The sequence below is a fragment of the Pinus tabuliformis genome, chromosome 1_1 (assembly GCF_031772625.1).
Source record: "Pinus tabuliformis cultivar Carrire ecotype Pingquan chromosome 1_1, CPIR1, whole genome shotgun sequence".
Classification (NCBI taxonomy): Eukaryota; Viridiplantae; Streptophyta; class Pinopsida; order Pinales; family Pinaceae; genus Pinus; species Pinus tabuliformis.
In genome coordinates, this window is record NC_142297.1 from 441,507,139 (window position 1) to 441,526,554 (window position 19,416).

Genomic DNA, 19,416 nt, shown 5'->3' on the forward strand with positions numbered 1-19,416 from the left:
AGATGTGGGGGAAGAAGTTTAAAAGAGGAGTAAAAACATGGTAAATAAAAAAATGGTTGAGTGTTACTAACCTTTTGTCTACATAATCCTTTTCTCCTAACGACTCGCAAACTTTGTACTGAAATTTTGTCTGTGCAATCCTTTCCTTGTAATAACCTACAAACTCTATGCATTATTTGTATCCTTTCAAGCTTGACTACATTATTGCTTTTTCCTTTGCCCATGCTAATGCTGTAAACCTAATCTATAGTGCTTTAAACCTGACTTATAGGTAAAAAATATATATTATAATAAATGTTTTATATATTAAATGAGATTATTAATTATAAGAGTCTCTTCAGAGACATCCAATAAAATTGGAATGATCCAGAGAAGATTAGCATGACCCCTACACAAGGATGACATGCACAAATCGAGAGAAGAGATTAACCATAAGATAGTTGTAAATTATAAAATATTGTATTAAGAAATATATTATTAGGTACTTGGAGCTTTAAACCTAATTTATGATGCTTTAACCCCGATATATATATATATATATATATATATATATATATATATATATATATATATATATTAAATTATTCTAAATGTAGGTATAATTTGTAAAATAATATTAACTATAAAAATATTATATTAAGAAATAGATTCTCCAATGTCTTCTGCCTTAAACCTAAGTTATGGTTCTTTAACCGCAACCAGTAAATTTAAATCATATTAAAAAATGTTATGCATACTAAATTATTTTAAACGTAAGCATAAAATCTAACATAATATATTAATAAATAAATTATTATCCTTGCATAGGTGTTTTAAACCAAACTTAGAGTTCTTTAAACCTGAGCTATGCTTATAAATTATATATTATAATAAATGTTATGTATGTTAAATTAGATCAAGAATATTTTTTTTGTCAGTCATGGAAATAAGCGAGATTTGTTAGCAAGTAAAGCTAGACAAAAACAATGTGTCCATTTCTTACATATATCCCAAGAACAAAATGGCCAGATTAACCAAAACACATATAAAACTAGAAAGCATTTTGTATTTTTCATATTAGGGAGGGGGATTTAGAGCTTGACCCCTCGAAGTCGTTGCAGGGTCATGACTTTTATGGACATGACAGTCGATGTGTGCCAGACGCACCTCAATCTCATCCATTCACTCATTGTTGTGGCATTGGCTGCGTCGCATAGAAGCTAGCTACTCCAGAATTTCTCCCTTGATATATTAAACATTGTTGATGTAGGCTACAATCTCATTTCGGTCATCATACCTCTATTGGTGGATAATCTCTAGGTTGGCCTAAATATCCCATAGATGATTAGCTATTGTTCCAAGTGAGGGAGGTTGTTTTACAAAACCTGAAGACTGGGTCTAGGCATGTGCTACCTCACCTCCCATATCCACACCTTCTACATCATCCTCATTCAGCTCCACTGCCTTGTTAGCTTGAGCACCATGTTGGCCACGGAGGCCTCCACCCCATCAAGCATGCCCATGCTGGCATATCATTGGCTCCTCCTACGATTGATGGAATCCCCACCAAGGCCTCACAACAAGGGGTTTACCCCACTAGTGGACCACCTTATGCAGAGGCACGTTGTACGGCATAGGACCTAACCCTGGCAAAAAATCAAGCTCTCCCCAAGAGGTGAGACGAGGCCAGAAATCTCAGTAATGACAAAATTGAAAACACATAATATCAATCAAACAAGGTGCAATAATACCTTTAAGTGAAGGACCATCATTAGCTTGGGCCATTGTTGCCCAACCCCACCCAAACACACAATGTTACCATGAACCATTGGGTGCCTAACAAGCCCCAAAATTCCAAACACACTAGGTTGAGAGAAATTCCCCCCACTACAACATATTTCCTCATAAATCAATAGGGCTCCCTCATGCCTAGACCACCCACCAGCGGACCAGAAGTTCAAAACTTGTTGCTCACATTGCTTCCAAAGCCGCACAAGTAAAGCATTGACATGAAACACTAATAGGGACATGAATGAATGAATTACTTCATCAGTTACCTTTGCAATGAAAATTTGGGGTCACAAGTCTAGAAACCTGTTCGATGATTCGAGGGTGTGGTAAATCTGTGTAGGTTAACCCGATAATGCAATATAAATTGAATCATAATAATATAACCTACTTCTACTATCAATTTGCGGAAGCTTAAATATCGAGATGAACAATATAAATAGAAGAAGAAGAATCAATGGCACAATACACATCAAAATACTTTGGTGAAAGCCTCAGCTAAAAATCCCACACTATTCTATTATCATACATGGTGGAAATACATAGGAATTATACAAAGCCTTAGCTCTCACAGCTAGCCATCTCTCAATACAATCCTCACAGATGCTCACAGGGAATCTTGGCTTCTCTCTAGCATTCCTCTCTGCCCTCCAAGCTCCTATTTCCTTGCGCTTTTCCTTGTGGATTATTCCCTGTTACCAAGTGGATGATCTCTCTTCCAAAACTGCACAATCCTCAAGGATTAATCCTTGAATGCATGCATGAGTTTTCTCCATGAGAAAACACATGCAATTGATAGTACGTTGTCCTTGAACATTAATCTCAACTGGGTCTTTCTCAGAATAGACATGCATGAGTTTCTGATGAGGGAATCTTCAGTTAACTGGAGTAGCACTAGTTGAGTGCATTAATGCATCAAGTGACTGGTAAATCACTATTAGTTCCTCAAACAATTTGGAACTAATTTAACTGGACTTAACTCAGTAAACTGAGTTAACTAATTACAACTCAAATATAACTCAATCTTATCTCCTTAATTTAAGGGATAACTCTTGCATGGCTTTAGAAAGACTTCTAACTTGAATTTCTCCAACTAATTTATTTAAAATTAATTATTTCCAAGTAGCTGTTAAGACTAAATTCGATTTTAGTTCACAATTTAATTCAAGGAAAAATTAAATTGGAATATTCTTGTTGCCATATTTCAATAGAGGGCCATTATGAGACATCCACGTAGAGCCAATCCTCATTCAAGCACTGACCCAGGATCCCATATAACTACTTGTTCGACTCTTGCTTGCAGTGCTTCCTCTGAATGCCAACCTTTAACAGCTTCTATACCCCAACTTGACTCTCCAAAGAGGCTCTCTGAATGAAACAAGTAGGTGTTACCTTTCAACCTCCAACTTTTGATCTCTCAAACGATGCTTCTGCTCACCACAACCATTGCCACAACAATAAGAAGCGATGCAATCTCTAGAAAGTTCTCCTACAGGCCACCGGGCCTCTTGTACTTGTCATTTAGTGTCCTCATTACGACTACATGGTAGGGCTTGAAATACCCTGATATGGCGTTCTTCTCAAGTCAGTCACCCCCAACGAGGATAGATCAAGAATATTTTAATTAAAATATAAAATTTAAACTATTTTTTTTATCTATATATATTTTGTTATGTGTATCTTCATCATATGTAATGTGTTATAGAGCCAACATTTAAAAAATGTTGACATACTTACATACATCTAACATCTAATGTTTAATACCTACACATCTCCCTTATATTGAGTTGTAAAACACCTCGTGGTGCAATAAAAATAAAATTATAATAAAACAATTTGAATCAAATCGAATCAATTTATTATTTTTATTTTTTGTTACTTTTTTATTGAGTTGATATTATGTTTTATTATTATTTGATTTAATATTTCATCTAATGTAGTATTACAACATCTTTTCAATATTGTACTATAAAAGAACTCTCAACAATCATTTATTTTAAATAAAAATTAATGGAAATAAAATATTATAATAAATCTGTTATGATGAAGAAGATGACAAGTTATGTTATGGTATATTGAAATCAATATTACTATCAAAATTTTCATTCATTATCATTTACAATTTCCTTACATCCCCTAACGTTTATATTCTTTATCTATTTAATTTTGGTCTAGCACTCTTTGTATCAATATTATAGTTTTATGTCCCTGAAGATGTGTGAAGTGTTCACCCACAACGTCAGACACCTCAACGATACTACAAAGTATTCTAGAAAAAACTCACATCAACAAAATTATGACTATGAATGCCTACAATAACTTTCCCAACATCTAGTTATGACAATTAACGCAAACTTTGTTGACACTATTTTTTCTCTCCGACTCTTCATTTTGGTTCATTGTTTGATCAATTTCCGTTTGAACTAGTATTGATCAGAATATCAACATTTATGTGTTATTTTGTTTTTAAAGTAAGTTGATGTATGTTTAAAATGTGGAATATCCTCCAAAGAGGAAAAACATAAATGAGTTTAATTTATCGAAGAATTTCAATGTAATATTTTAATAAAATTTCATTTTTTCTAAAAAGTGAGGTATTTTCTTTAACGAATTCCTAAGGCGAGATGGTTATTTTAACAAATTTACAAGGAGTACATTAGTGGTTTTATGGTTTTGGTAAGCTAAAAGTTTATTAAAATAAAAGATATTAAAAATATTTTGGAATTATTAGGATTATGGGTGTTTTATTTATTAAATTGGATACATAATAGAAATTCTTGGTGACTATGGTGGATTGCTGGAATTTTGATTTAGTTATTGTAATTTATTTTTTAGTTAGAAAGTGATGTATAAAGTTGATGGACATATCAATGTTTGTCATCCATTTGAGTTATATTGCTACACTAATTCCAATCTGTTTCTTTTGTGAGGTAAATTGATTTTCCTTCTAAATAGTGGATTCCATGGTAATATTGAAAAATATTACATCAATATCTCACTAAGGATACTGGACCAAAACCAAAAGGTCACTCACTATAGAGAGGCAGAAAAAAATAGAGTACTCAGATAGCCCAAATTTAACATACAAAAACCCAAAAGCTAGCCTAAATGGCCTTGGAAGTGGATAGTAGGAACAAAAAACCATTAGAGTTGAAGCATGACATAAACTAAGATGAAGGATCAAAATCCATGGCTACAACCTAAATGGGGTCTTTTTTGTCACATGAAATGCCTCTAGGTGGGATTAAGATACCAAGGTGTTGTTTAATGTGCTCCATCTATTAGTATAGGTCCTTCAGATGAAAATGTAGATGCTCAAGTGAATGGAGGACGTACACTCGATGCTCATGCCAATCTAATAAGGTTCTACCAAGGAGGAAATTCATGTGCCAATATTGATCAAATTTGTACATATACTGGTTGAAGCATCCACGAGTATGCCCATTATCTAGTACCCAGTCATCTATCTCAACAAGTACCTTTGTGTCTGAGAGTTTGAGTTCGTGAGAGGTTCATTTCTTCTCAGTATAGGTTAATTCCTCTTGGATGGGGCACAATGTGACTTCAGTTTGAGTCTATGATAGGTTCATTTCTCCTCAATATAGGTTAATTCCTCTTAGATGGGGCACAATGTGACTTCACATAAACAGGTAGTGGTCTCCTCCAGGAATTGGTACAAGCATGTGCTACTTCGGTGGGCTCGTTCTTGATAATAGGTCACTCCCTTGCAGAAATGGGTGCATTGAAAGGCATGGAGGAGGGATTATCAAGAAAAAGAAAGTAGAGGGTCAAGGGAGGGGAGACAAGAGGTACATGAAGCCTGGGGGAAACCATGTAGAAGGGACATGGGGAAGAGAGATAGCTCTACTAGAGCCATAGCAAATGGGAACCAATAATAATGTCATGGGTAGAAGGTAATGGAATAAACTAGAGAGAAGTGAAGTGGAAATAATAAGGCCAATTAGAGTCATAGACCAATGGCTAAGGTCACAAAGAAGAACTTATGGTATGTGAGCGTAAAGAGAGTAGGGTCGATTAAAATAAAATATAGAGAGAAGCACATAAGGGAAGGAAGAAGACCAAGGAAGCAAAGAGAGAGTACAGATACAAAAAATATTGCCAAGCCAAGAAAAATCCAGTTAAGATGCATCCAAAGACTTTTACTAGTAGCAATGAGTATATGAACTTTGATTGTCTGGGGCCTTGAGAGCAGGGAATTTGGATGCTCATCTGACCTACAAGAGGAAGGAAGGTGCAAAATAAATTGAAGGCTATGGGAAGTATGGAAATTTTCACCTGCACTATAGTGTCGCCGAGTGAAAGTAGGAGTGACTCCACTAAAATGGTAGTTTCACAACAAGTGATGTCATTTTTTTCCATGTCGAAGCACAAAGGAGCATGATAGTGAAGAATGAAAATTGAAGCTATCAAACACCACCAAAGGTGAAACAAAATAGTTGTGCTTCCCACCATCTATTGCAAAGCTTAGCTTGGCCTGGGAGAAAAATGTGAAAATCCATGGGCCAAATTCACTATCGGCTAATACTTTGCATGATGACTAAAGTCCTAGCTAACATATTGTTTGCAAGAATTACAATTAAGATATGAGTGTGGGGTGCCTAGGGCATTGATTTTTTGAATGATGATTGGCATGCAACTAGATTGAAAAATTCATATTTTCCACGAGGGCATGCTACCATGTCCCATGGTCCTTTAGCTAGGAAGGATTAGGGAGTTTTTAATTTATTAAATTCGACATAGAATAGGGATTTTTGGTGACCAGTAGAATTTTGGTGGAAAGTTGTAATTTTGATTTAGTTATTATAGTTTAAATTTTAGTTAGAAATGATGTATAAATTTGATGGACATATCAATGTTCATCATCCATTTGAGTTATATAGCTATGCTAATTTTAATTTGTTTCTTTTGTGGGGTAGATTGTATTTCCTTCTAAACAATAAATTACATGATAATACTAAAAATTCTTACATCAATCTTTCACTAGGCAGACCAGGTTGAAGCCAAAAGTTCACTCTTCGTAGAGAGGTAAAAGAAATTGAAGTACTATGGTAGTTCAAATTTAACATACAAAAACTTAAAAACTAGCCTAAATGACCTTGGAAGTGGATATTAGGAACAAAATACCAATAGAGCAAAGGCATGATATAAAATAAGTAAAAGGATCAAAATACATGGTTGCAACCTGGATGGGATCTTTGTTGTCACTTGGAATGCCTCTAGGTGGGGTTGGGATACCAAGGTGTTGTTCAATTTTCTCCATCCTTTGGTATATTTCCTTCATATGGTGATGCATATGCTCAAATGAATGGATGACATCCACCCGATTCTCGTGCCAATCCAATAAGGTTCTACCAAGGAGGAACTTCATGTGCCAATATAATTCAACTATGTGCATACACTAGTTGAATCATTCACAAGTGTGCTTAGTGTCTAGTACCAAATCTTCCATATTAGTAAGTACCTATGTTTCTAAGAGCTAGAGGCTATGAAAGGTTCCTTCCTCCTCATTAAAGGTTAGTTCCTATTGGAAGGGACCCAATGTGAATTTGAAGAAACATGAGGTAGTTTCCTCCAGACATTGGTGTAATCATGTGTTGGCTCAGTGGGCCGGCTCTTGATAGTAGGTCGATCCCATATGGACACATGCACGCTGACGATGCATGGGTGAGGGGTTAGATAGGAGAAGAAATTAGAGGGTCAAGGAAGGGGAGAGAAGAGCTGTAGAAACCCAGGGGGAATCTACATAGTAGGGACACGAGAAGGAGAGACAATGCCATAAGAGCTAGAGCCAATGGGAACAACCAATAGTGTTCAAGGTAGAAGGTATGGGATTCAACATGAGGAAGGTACATGAAAAAATACTAAAGGTTGAGGGAAGTTGTCACACGGAATTGGTCAAGGGTGCGGACACGACTGACCTCCCTAGGAGGAGAGATTGTCTTTACATGATTCTACTTGGAAGTGGGTGAGCTTTGTCAAAGTAGAGGAAAACACTTGATGGACCCTGGGAGGAACTTGCACAACACCAAGGCCAGGTTGTAAGAGTTTCTTTGTTTCGTTATTAATACAAACTGGTTTATTTTTCTCAATAGCTTGTGTTAATGAGTTATTTCATGTGTTCCTTGGTCTGCATGTTGAATGTATGTTTTATTATATGAAATACAAGTGCTCGGTAATTGTTTGATTGTTTGTGGTTGCAGGAATTGACTTGAAGGAAGAGCTCATCCGGATTGGCAAGGACGAACTACAACAACAGCGTTTTGGAATAAGGTAAGCCTAAACACTTGTACTTTTCATGTTGTAAAAGGTATATTTAGAGAAAGATCACTCCATTTTGTCTTGTTTGTCGCTAGCGAGTTTAGACTCCTAGGGAGGTCAGTCGTGTCCGCACCCTTGACCAATTCCGTGTGACAACTCCCGCAAGTCTTTCTAAGATTTTGAAAGTAAGCTTCATTCCATCCACCTCATTGAATGCAATGAAGCTTGGGGGGCATGTACCTCATTTTGCGTCATTATGCTGGGGGCATGTGAACTTATAACAAGCATAGTTTTTCGTTTCAAGCTTGCGTAAACATGAAACCGAATCCGAGCATATTTCTTTTCCTGTGTCAAGCTCGTTAAAAAATGAAACAAATCCTCCTCTACCTGAGTCGAGAGTTTGACTCGATCTCGTAAATGTTAAGTTGTATATTTAGGTTAGTTATTTCAGTTTTTTGCATAATTTTCTTACAGTTTTAGGTTGAGTCTTTCAAATGATCTCGTAACTCAAACCTGCATTTCATCCAACTGGTTGAATGAAATGAAGCTAGGGGGGCATACACTCTAACAGTTATGTTTAGGGGGCATCAAGCACAATTTTCTCTTTGTTTCAAGCTTGTGTAAAAATGAAACTACTTTGAAGCATAGTTTTTCTCTGTTTCAAGCTTTTGTAAAAATGAAACCTATCTCGAGTCAATTTGTCACACGGAATTGGTCAAGGGTGCGGACACGACTGACCTCCCTAGGAGTCTAAACTCGCTAGCGACAAACAAGACAAAATGGAGTGATCTTTCTCTAAATATACCTTTTACAACATGAAAAGTACAAGTGTTTAGGCTTACCTTATTCCAAAACGCCGTTGTTGTAGTTCGTCCTTGCCAATCCGGATGAGCTCTTCCTTCAAGTCAATTCCTACAACCACAAACAATCAAACAATTACCGAGCACTTGTATTTCATATAATAAAACATACATTCAACATGCAGACCAAGGAACACATGAAATAACTCATTAACACAAGCTATTGAGAAAAATAAACCAGTTTGTATTAATAACGAAACAAAGAAACTCTTACAACCTGGCCTTGGTGTTGTGCAAGTTCCTCCCAGGGTCCATCAAGTGTTTTCCTCTACTTTGACAAAGCTCACCCACTTCCAAGTAGAATCATGTAAAGACAATCTCTCCTCACAAAGGTTCTAATGGAAGACCTAAATCCTGCAGCATTTACCCAAAGAAAATGTATAGCTCCAACCTCCCCTCCTTCTGGCTCAATGCCTTTATTTATAGTGCTGTAAAGAGGTTATTCAGGTCCACTATCAATGGGATCATCCCCCTCTATGGGTGGGATAGCTCCCTTATTGATGGGATAAGCTCCCTCTTAATAGAGATACATGAACCAACTGGAGGCGCATCCATTTCATCAAACCGACCTCTAGAATGTTCTAGAAGTAACCACAAGTAACTTTTTCAAGATAAAACTTGCGCATTTTGCCTTTTACAGAAGGACGCACCTGTCCTTTAACATACAGAGCGTCCATGGACGCAGCTTTTGTGAACATGGCCTGCGTCCCCGCAGGTAAGGCTAGAGAGAACCTGCGACCCCAGAGATAAACATAGTTTTTACAAGACTTTCTCTCTTCTTTGAGTTTGAGATGGATAACAGAGGCATAAGACTTGCCTAAGAGGGTAGCATGACTGTTGATTTGAGCCATACTAACTGTAAGTAGTCAAGGTGACATTTTTTAGTGTAACAGATTGCCCCCTAAAGTGCGAAGCCTGGAATAGATTGGTGTTTTGTAATTCTAGGAAGGGTGAAGCGCTTTATCATTTCAAGGATTGACTTGTGGATGACCTGGTTGGAACCTGCAATTTTCAACACAAAATACATGTATAAGATTATATCATCACTGAGGTAGGCATTCCCATACTCAGATTCAAAACTTTAACTAATGGACTAACTATTCTGATACAGGAATGATCTTGCAGTATATCATTTTTATAGACTTTTGTAGACACAGTATGGACGCAACCATCTGTTTATGATTAGTCTACATAGACAATGAATACAAAACTCCTCGCAGCCTGGATGGTAGGAACTAGATCCAGGGTCTTCACTTCTACTTCCCGAATTGGTACGATTCTAACCATGTGATTAAATGATTTGATGTCGAACATGTTAGAAACCACTTGATTACTAGTCGATGATGTGAACTGTTAACAAGCGTGAGAGAGACCACCAGTAATGTCAATGGTTCTCAAAGTACCAAGCACAACCCGTGAAATGTGAATAAATGTTTTGATGTCGAACACTTCACGGAATCCTTTGATCGAAAGTCAATGATGTAAACTGTCGTCAAAGGCGAGAAACCTGCCATTGATGTATGCAGACTTCAAGGTACTGTCGATTCCTAAGTCATCTTTCTAGATAATGTGTCGGTGTCGATAGAAAGCGACTCGTTGCAGGCAAGCCTGCAACACAAAATCATTGTTCAAGTTGAAGAAATGTTGCTGTAAGGACTGACTCAGGGATGGTCAAATGGATGACAAGTATTTTTGCAGATGAAAGTTTTGCTTGCAGACCTCTTGAACACATAACGACACGACAGATGGCTTGGTGACGAATAACTCAAAGTTAATCCCCGGAACCAGGTTAAAGATTTTTAAAGTGGTTTGGTCAACTGTGAGGTAAAAGATTTCCCAACCCAGGTGAATGAAAAGTGTCGTGTTCAAGAGTGGTAATAAAGTTTCTTTTGAGACAAAAGGTAACAAACAGGTTCATTCTTCTCTCTTTTCCCCCACCATTTCTGGCAAGTACCTCTTTATTTTTAACAAGCTTGAGGAGGATAACATATGCTTGATTATAAGCTCATCCTTCGGACGAGTCCAACCTAGTTTAAATTCGAACCCTAGGAAGGAGTGGTTCGTTCCTGTTTGTAATTGAACAGGTCCTTTACTGTAAAAGTTTAACGAGCCCAGTATAGGAGAAACTCGGCGTTTTTCATTTTTAGAGAGTCTGAAAAAACAAAAGGAAACTCCACGTTGAACGTTTTCGTAAATTTGTGTCCCTCAAGCCCGAAAAAGTATAAAATAATACCTGGGGGAACCGCTTGATCTTGCGACCAAGGAGTACTTTCATAATAGTGTCGTCGACCTGAAAAGTAAAAAGCGATCAAGGACACGTCGTTTTATTTCCTTATCGAGTTTGAAACGACAAAAACCCGGCAATCTTTTCCTGATTTTACGGTCAGAAAAGAGCTAAAAGGGGACCGTCTTTTAATTCCGTTTTAACGAGTGTAAAAGAAACGCTCGGCAATCTTTTCATGTTTTAGGAGTCAAAAAAGGGCTTAAAAGAGAACTCCAAGGTGTCACTTTTTCGTAAGTTTTAACGAGTTCGAAAAAATGATAAAAATGTACTCATGGTTTTCACTTTTTCGTAAGTTTTAACGAGTTAGAAAAAATGATAAAAATGTACTCGTATGGCCGACTTTTCAATTTAATTTACGAGCAGGAAAAGACGGAAAGAACTCGGCATTTTCATTTGTTTTACGAGAATGAAAGATAACAAAATAATCTCGAGATTTTCATGAGTTTAACGAGTCTTGAAAATAACTGAAATTGACTCGAGATAGGTTTCATTTTTACAAAAGCTTGAAACAGAGAAAAACTATGCTTCAAAGTAGTTTCATTTTTACACAAGCTTGAAACAAAGAGAAAATTGTGCTTGATGCCCCCTAATCATAACTGTTAGAGTGTATGCCCCCCTAGCTTCATTTCATTCAACCAGTTGGATGAAATGCAGGTTTGAGTTACGAGATCATTTGAAAGACTCAACCTAAAACTGTAAGAAAATTATGCAAAAAACTGAAATAACTAACCTAAATATACAACTTAACATTTACGAGATCGAGTCAAACTCTCGACTCAGGTAGAGGAGGATTTGTTTCATTTTTTAACGAGCTTGACACAGGAAAAGAACTATGCTCGGATTCGGTTTCATGTTTACACAAGCTTGAAACGAAAAACTATGCTTGTTATAAGTTTACATGCCCCCAGCATAATGACGCAAAATGAGGTACATGCCCCCCAAGCTTCATTGCATTCAATGAGGTGGATGGAATGAAGCTTTACTTTCAAAATCTTAGAAAGACTTGCGGGAGTTGTTTCATTTTTTAGTGAGCTTGACACAAGACAAGGAACTATGCTCGGAACTACTCTCTACAATCTACCTAACAAGAAACTCTACTCTAAAAACCTTGATTCATTTTTTTTAACGAGCTTGACACAAGACAAGGAACTATGCTCTAAAATCCTTGATTCATTTTTTAACGAGCTTGACACAAGACAAGGAACTATGCTCCTGACTACTATCTACAATCTACCTACTTAACCTACCATTGTTTCATTTTTTAACGAGCTTGACACAAGATAAGGAACTATGCTCAAAAAGTTTGCATGCCCCCAGGATAATGATGCAAAGCGAGGTACATGCCCCCCAGGCTTCATTGCATTCAACCGGCTGGATGAAATGAAGGTTTACTTTCAATATTTAACTTGAAAAGGGAGTTGTTTCATTTTTAAGGAGGTTGACACAAGAAAAGAACTATCCTCATACGTGATTCATTTTTTAACGAGGTTGACTCAGTAACAGGAACTATCCTCATAACCCTGATTCATTTTTTTAACGAGGTTGACTCAGTAATAGGAACTGTCCTCAAAATCCTACTTTCTACAATCTACGTACATATCCTAAAATCTAGCTGATTCATTTTTTAATGAGGTTGACTCAGTGAAAGAACTGTCCTCATGCTAGCCTATTTCATTTTTTAACGAGGTTGATACAGGAAAAAACTATCCTCGTACACACTGATTCATTTTTTAACGAGGTTGACACAGTAAAAGGAACTTTCCTCGTTACATCCAGTTTCATTTTTTAACGAGGTTGAGACTAGAAGAAACTATCCTCACTACATCCTATTTCATTTTTTAACGAGGTTGAGACAGGAAAAAACTATCCTCGCGCTAGCCTGTTTCATTTTTTAACGAGGTTGGCACAGGAAAAGGAACTGTCCTCGAACACACTGATTCATTTTTTAACGAGGTTGACACAGTAAAAGGAACTTTCCTCGCTAATCTTACTTTCCTATATAACCTACTATCTACCTGATTCATTTTTTAATGAGGTTGACTCAGTAACAGGAACTTTCCTCATAACATCCAATTTCATTTTTTAACGAGGTTGAGAGAGGAACAAACTATCCTCGTCAACTGATTCATTTTTTAACGAGGTTGACATAGTAAAAGGAACTTTCCTCGGACACACTGATTCATTTTTTAACGAGGTTGACACAGTAAAAGGAACTTTCCTCGTTACATCCAGTTTCATTTTTTAACGAGGTTGAGACTAGAAGAAACTATCCTCACTACATCCTATTTCATTTTTTAACGAGGTTGAGACAGGAAAAAACTATCCTCGCGCTAGCCTGTTTCATTTTTTAACGAGGTTGGCACAGGAAAAGGAACTGTCCTCGAACACACTGATTCATTTTTTAACGAGGTTGACACAGTAAAAGGAACTTTCCTCGCTAATCTTACTTTCCTATATAACCTACTATCTACCTGATTCATTTTTTAATGAGGTTGACTCAGTAACAGGAACTTTCCTCATAACATCCAATTTCATTTTTTAACGAGGTTGAGAGAGGAACAAACTATCCTCGTCAACTGATTCATTTTTTAACGAGGTTGACACAGTAAAAGGAACTTTCCTCGGACACACTGAGCATGGCTTCTAACTGGAAGAAAGACATGTCAATGGACACACCTTGATCATGGCTTCCAAGAGATCTTCATCAGAAGGAAGAACAGTTCTTTGGAAGGAACACATGTCAAGGGACTCAAAAGGGATAAGAACATCGTGTTCAAGTAATCCCATAGAGTTTTCCATGTCAATTACCGGATCTAAATCAACAGTGAGAGGCTCACTTACATTGGTAACTGAAAACATGGGATCAGTTGCCACATAATTAACCCGTGGCAGGGTAGATACCACTTTAGAATCAGGAACAGTTAGGGATGTCATATCATTGGTAGTTGAAACAAGACTAGGGAACGAAAGCTGGTCTACAGTCACAATTCTGCCATTGTGAGGGAAAGACATCACGCGAAAGAGTGTCGATACGACAGCTTTCATTGCATAAACATAGTCTCGCCCAAGGAGTAAATTGAAATCCAAGGGACCTCGAACTACCATAAGATCAATACAGATAGTTTTGCCTTCCAAGGTAATAGAAAACTTAGGAAGGATCCCTAAAGGTTCACTAATGGTTCTATTAAAAGCTTTCAGATTCTGCGTAATAGGCGCAAGCTGAGGGGAACCCAAAGCTTTCCAAACAGTTGAGGATAAAATACTAACAGAAGCACCCTCATCTACCTGAGTACGATGTATGTCCCTACCACCAGCCTTGACAATGATTTGGAAAGCGATGGAGGAAGGAAGACGAGGTTCTGTCAGTCTATTCCAATCAAAGGAAAAGACCTCAGTGCTTGGAGGGGGTTCTGTAGAAACAGGTGAAATGCCCCCCGGCATAGAAGAATCTGATGTAACAAGAAGAACCTGAGCAGTATGAAGTTGACTCTCGAAAGGGAGAGTGTGATCAACCGAATGTGAAATTGAATCGACCACTTGATCAACTAATTGATCATCAACCTGAGTGACATGAATTTCACTCTCCAATGGAAGAGTGTGATCGACCGTACTTGAATTTAGATTAATCACTCCGTCAGTTGACGGTAGGTTGGGAGAAAGTTTACGGTAACCAGTTGGAAATTCTTGCTGTGGAACAGTAAGTTTTTCCAACAATGTAGAGGCTTCATCCATGTGAGGGCAAATGTGAGTTTGATGACTCCCTTTGCATAACTTACAAGGAAACCTAACTTTACCCTTTTTCCCAGGAACCTGACTATCACTGGTTGATGGATCAACAGAAAGTTGATGAGATTTTTCTGACCATACTTCCAAGACCTTTGGAATACCAGGACAATTGACAAGGAAGTGGTCACCCTTACAAAGCCTGCAAGGGTATTTGGGTTTACGGTGCATGTCGGAATTTTCCTCAACACAATTAACACTTACAGCCATGGTTGGTTGGTTGACTTCTTTCTTATCTTGCTTCTTCTTCTTTTTCTTCTTCTTCTTAACCTCCTGGTTACTAGCATCAAGGCTTTTACCAGGCGAAGAGGAAGAAATAGAGGAAGAAAAATTAGGCGAAGAAGGTAAAGGGTCAACAGAAGGTTGGTCATGTTGAGATGGTGAACTCTGTTGAGGTGAAGCATCCGGTTGAGGTGGAACAATTGGAGTATTTTGGGCCAACGAAGTTGAAAATAACCATATCGGTAATCCTATTGTAAATCCAGGTAAGGACAAAGTAGCCATATAAGGAGGACCAACATTACCAAAGTAAGGAAAAGTACTAGGATTCTCATTAGGAGGGGTTCCTAGGTTGGTAAATTCCGGAACACTTGCCATTATATTCAACTTCAGTGAATTTTATTAACAATTTATAACTAAGACTAAAATTAACAATTCACAATTCACACTTAACAATTAAAATTCACAATTCACACCTATGGTCTCTAAAAGTAAAAACAAACAAATTAACACGCGCTATCAAATCTAGGAGTCAAACCACACACAAACAGTAAGCTCTCCGAACCGAAAACACTAGTTGGTGATTAAGCCCAACCTCGCAGAATCCAGTACAGAAATAGTGGGTGGAACAGTTACCCCGACAACCTGCTTAATGAATAGACTGGACCAAGTTCCTCCACTTTAACCGTCTCGAGTGAAGTGAACCCCCCAGAAAATCCAAGTGAGTATAGCCGACGTCTGCTCCAGGTACAGTGGGACCTTCCCTCCACCGTCACCTCGGTAGAACCCTAAAGATTATGGTCACTAAGGTCACCAATCACAACAATTACACCTGGGGGAACAGTCTAAACTCCGACAGCACGCAAGGGTAGAGTAACAAGCTCAATCCCCTTACCGGCTCCTTGACAGTAATCCAAGGTTTACCGATAAGTGACCCCTGGCTCCTCGACAATGGTTAATCCGAGGTTTACCGTTTGTAATACGTACTGTCTGGCGTCGTTCCCAACGAGGGGGGAATGATCCCCTCACTGGTTCGGACACGAGCTCGTGCTTCTCCTTTAAGAGGAGCTTTCCCAGAGTGCAATTGAAACAATTGGATTTATTCTACTCAAGATAAACTATCTGTTTGGTTTTGTAGTCTTGGAGAGTTAAGTACTCACCTACTCCAAGACCCTAGCCTAAGCTATGTTGGTGTTTCAGAGCCCTAGAAATGTAAAAATTACTAGATGAATTTTAATTAAGCGCTGTGTTATTAAGGCTGTTATTACTCAAATGGGTAAATGGAGATGAAACCAATGGTGTTATGACCCGACTCAACTGAATGCAATCGAATATGATAATGCAATCCTTTCAATTCGATGAATCCTAACTAAAGTAAGGAGAGAGTTTCCATTCACTTCCAACAATGCAAAAATTGATCACTAAGAGAAAATATAACAAATTCTCTAATGCACTAATTTCATCAAGAAAAACTAATGCAAATCAATTCCAAACCAATTTTTATTTTTATTTTTGTGTAAATTCAAATCAAAGAAAACTGATCTAAATCTACGATTGATTTTTCAGAATGTAAACTATGCAATCGTAATCTATGCACAATTCACTTGAAAAGTATGCAAATGTAATCTATGCACATTTTTCATTCATATTCTGAAAATGAGAATTCTAATTGTGCAAATGTGATCTATGCAAAAGAATTCTCAAACAAAAGACGATTCTAATGTGATCTAAGAACCAATCAAGTGCAAGTCGAGAAAATTGGGTGAGAGTTCCAAAGATCAAAACATAAAAACACTCAAAGGCGATTAACACTCATACACAATTTAGCCCCCCCCGGCGAATGACGGGGGAATTTTTTTTTGCAAAAACGAAAGCAAAAAGATGCAAAATTGTGAAAAGACTGAGACAAACCTCCAAGTAATGATCAAAGGAAATCAAATCAAGAATTTCTCAAGAAAGAGACTCAAAACACCCAATTGATGAAAGCTAAGAGCAGGAACAAGCTTAGGTGAAGATTCTGGACAAGGGACTAATGAATCTGGGCAGAAAAAACTAAGAAAAAACAAAATCTAAGAGCAAAAAATGCAAAAAATGGAATTTTCTTAAATTTTAGCAGGGGACGCAGGAAACCCGTTAAGACAGGTGCGGGCCCGCACTGTGCACACAGCGATAGTGCGTCCAGGGATGCACTGTGCAGCACTCAGAGGGTGCGTCCTACTGAAAAACTCAAGAAAAACCAAAATAAAACTAATCCTAAGCTAACCCACCCAGAGACAAGGTCACAGAGCCAAAACCAGAAAAATAAACCAATTTTCTCAAAGCAAAGTTCATACAAAAGAAAAGACTCTTCTCATCAATGGAATCTATCCCCAGTGGAGTCACCAATTTGTCACACGGAATTGGTCAAGGGTGCGGACACGACTGACCTCCCTAGGAGTCTAAACTCGCTAGCGACAAACAAGACAAAATGGAGTGATCTTTCTCTAAATATACCTTTTACAACATGAAAAGTACAAGTGTTTAGGCTTACCTTATTCCAAAACGCTGTTGTTGTAGTTCGTCCTTGCCAATCCGGATGAGCTCTTCCTTCAAGTCAATTCCTACAACCACAAACAATCAAACAATTACCGAGCACTTGTATTTCATATAATAAAACATACATTCAACATGCAGACCAAGGAACACATGAAATAACTCATTAACACAAGCTATTGAGAAAAATAAACCAGTTTGTATTAATAACGAAACAAAGAAACTCTTACAACCTAGCCTTGGTGTTGTGCAAGTTCCTCCCAGGGTCCATCAAGTGTTTTCCTCTACTTTGACAAAGCTCACCCACTTCCAAGTAGAATCATGTAAAGACAATCTCTCCTCACAAAGGTTCTAATGGAAGACCTAAATCCTGCAGCATTTACCCAAAGAAAATGTATAGCTCCAACCTCCCCTCCTTCTGGCTCAATGCCTTTATTTATAGTGCTGTAAAGAGGTTATTCAGGTCCACTATCAATGGGATCATCCCCTCTATGGGTGGGATAGCTCCCTTATTGATGGGATAAGCTCCCTCTTAATAGAGATACATGAACCAACTGGAGGCGCATCCATTTCATCAAACCGACCTCTAGAATGTTCTAGAAGTAACCACAAGTAACTTTTTCAAGATAAAACTTGCGCATTTTGCCTTTTACAGAAGGACGCACCTGTCCTTTAACATACAGAGCGTCCATGGATGCAGCTTTTGTGAACATGGCCTGCGTCCCCGCAGGTAAGGCTAGAGAGAACCTGCGACCCCAGAGATAAACATAGTTTTTACAAGACTTTCTCTCTTCTTTGAGTTTGAGATGGATAACAGAGGCATAAGACTTGCCTAAGAGGGTAGCATGACTGTTGATTTGAGCCATACTAACTGTAAGTAGTCAAGGTGACATTTTTTAGTGTAACAGAAGTATGGAAATTACCATCTACACTGTAGTGTCATAGAGTGAAAGTAGGAGAAACTCCACTAAAATGGTAGTTTCCCAACAAGTTATGCCGAATTTTGCCATGTTGGAGTGTGGATGAGCATAACAGTAGAGAATTGTAATTGAAGCTATCAAAAGCCACCATTGGAGAGATATAATAGTTTTTTTGCCACTTTTTCTTGTGAATTTGAGCTTTGCATGGGAAAAATGCACAAATCCATGGCCAAAATCATTCTCCTAGTACTCTGAGTAAGTGAAGTCCCAATTAATAGACGTTTGCATGGATTACAATTAAGGCCTGAGTGTAGGGTGCTCAAAGTATTGATTTTTTGAATGAAAATCAACGTGAACCTATCTTGAAACATTCATATTTTCGATGGGGTCATGCTACCATGTCCCCTAGTCCTTTGGCCAGGTGGGATTAAAGGTTTTAAATTTATTAAATTGGACATAGAAAAAGGAATTTTGGTGACTAGTAGAATTTTGATGGATTGTTGGAAATTTGATTTAGTTGTTGTAATTTAATTTTTAGTTAGAAACAGATGTATAAAGTTGATGTAACTATCAACGTTCGTCAACTAAAATAGTTATATATCTATGCTAATTTCAATGTTTTTGTGTGGGGTAAATTATATCTCCTTTTGAATAGTGGATTAGATGATAATAATAAAAAACATTATGTCAGTTTCTCATTAAGGAGACCATACCAAAGCCAAAATTTCACTCTTTTTAGAGATACTAAAGAAAACAAAGTATTGAGATAGTC

General features: G+C 37.5%; 1 non-coding gene across 1 annotated transcript; it reads left to right on the forward strand.

Annotated features, from left to right (window-relative positions):
- Positions 1–331: 331 nt before the first annotated feature.
- Positions 332–434, forward strand: LOC149213632 (U6 spliceosomal RNA). The gene has a single exon (XR_016251564.1). It is a non-coding gene; the product is annotated as a U6 spliceosomal RNA (small nuclear RNA).
- Positions 435–19,416: the final 18,982 nt, after the last annotated feature.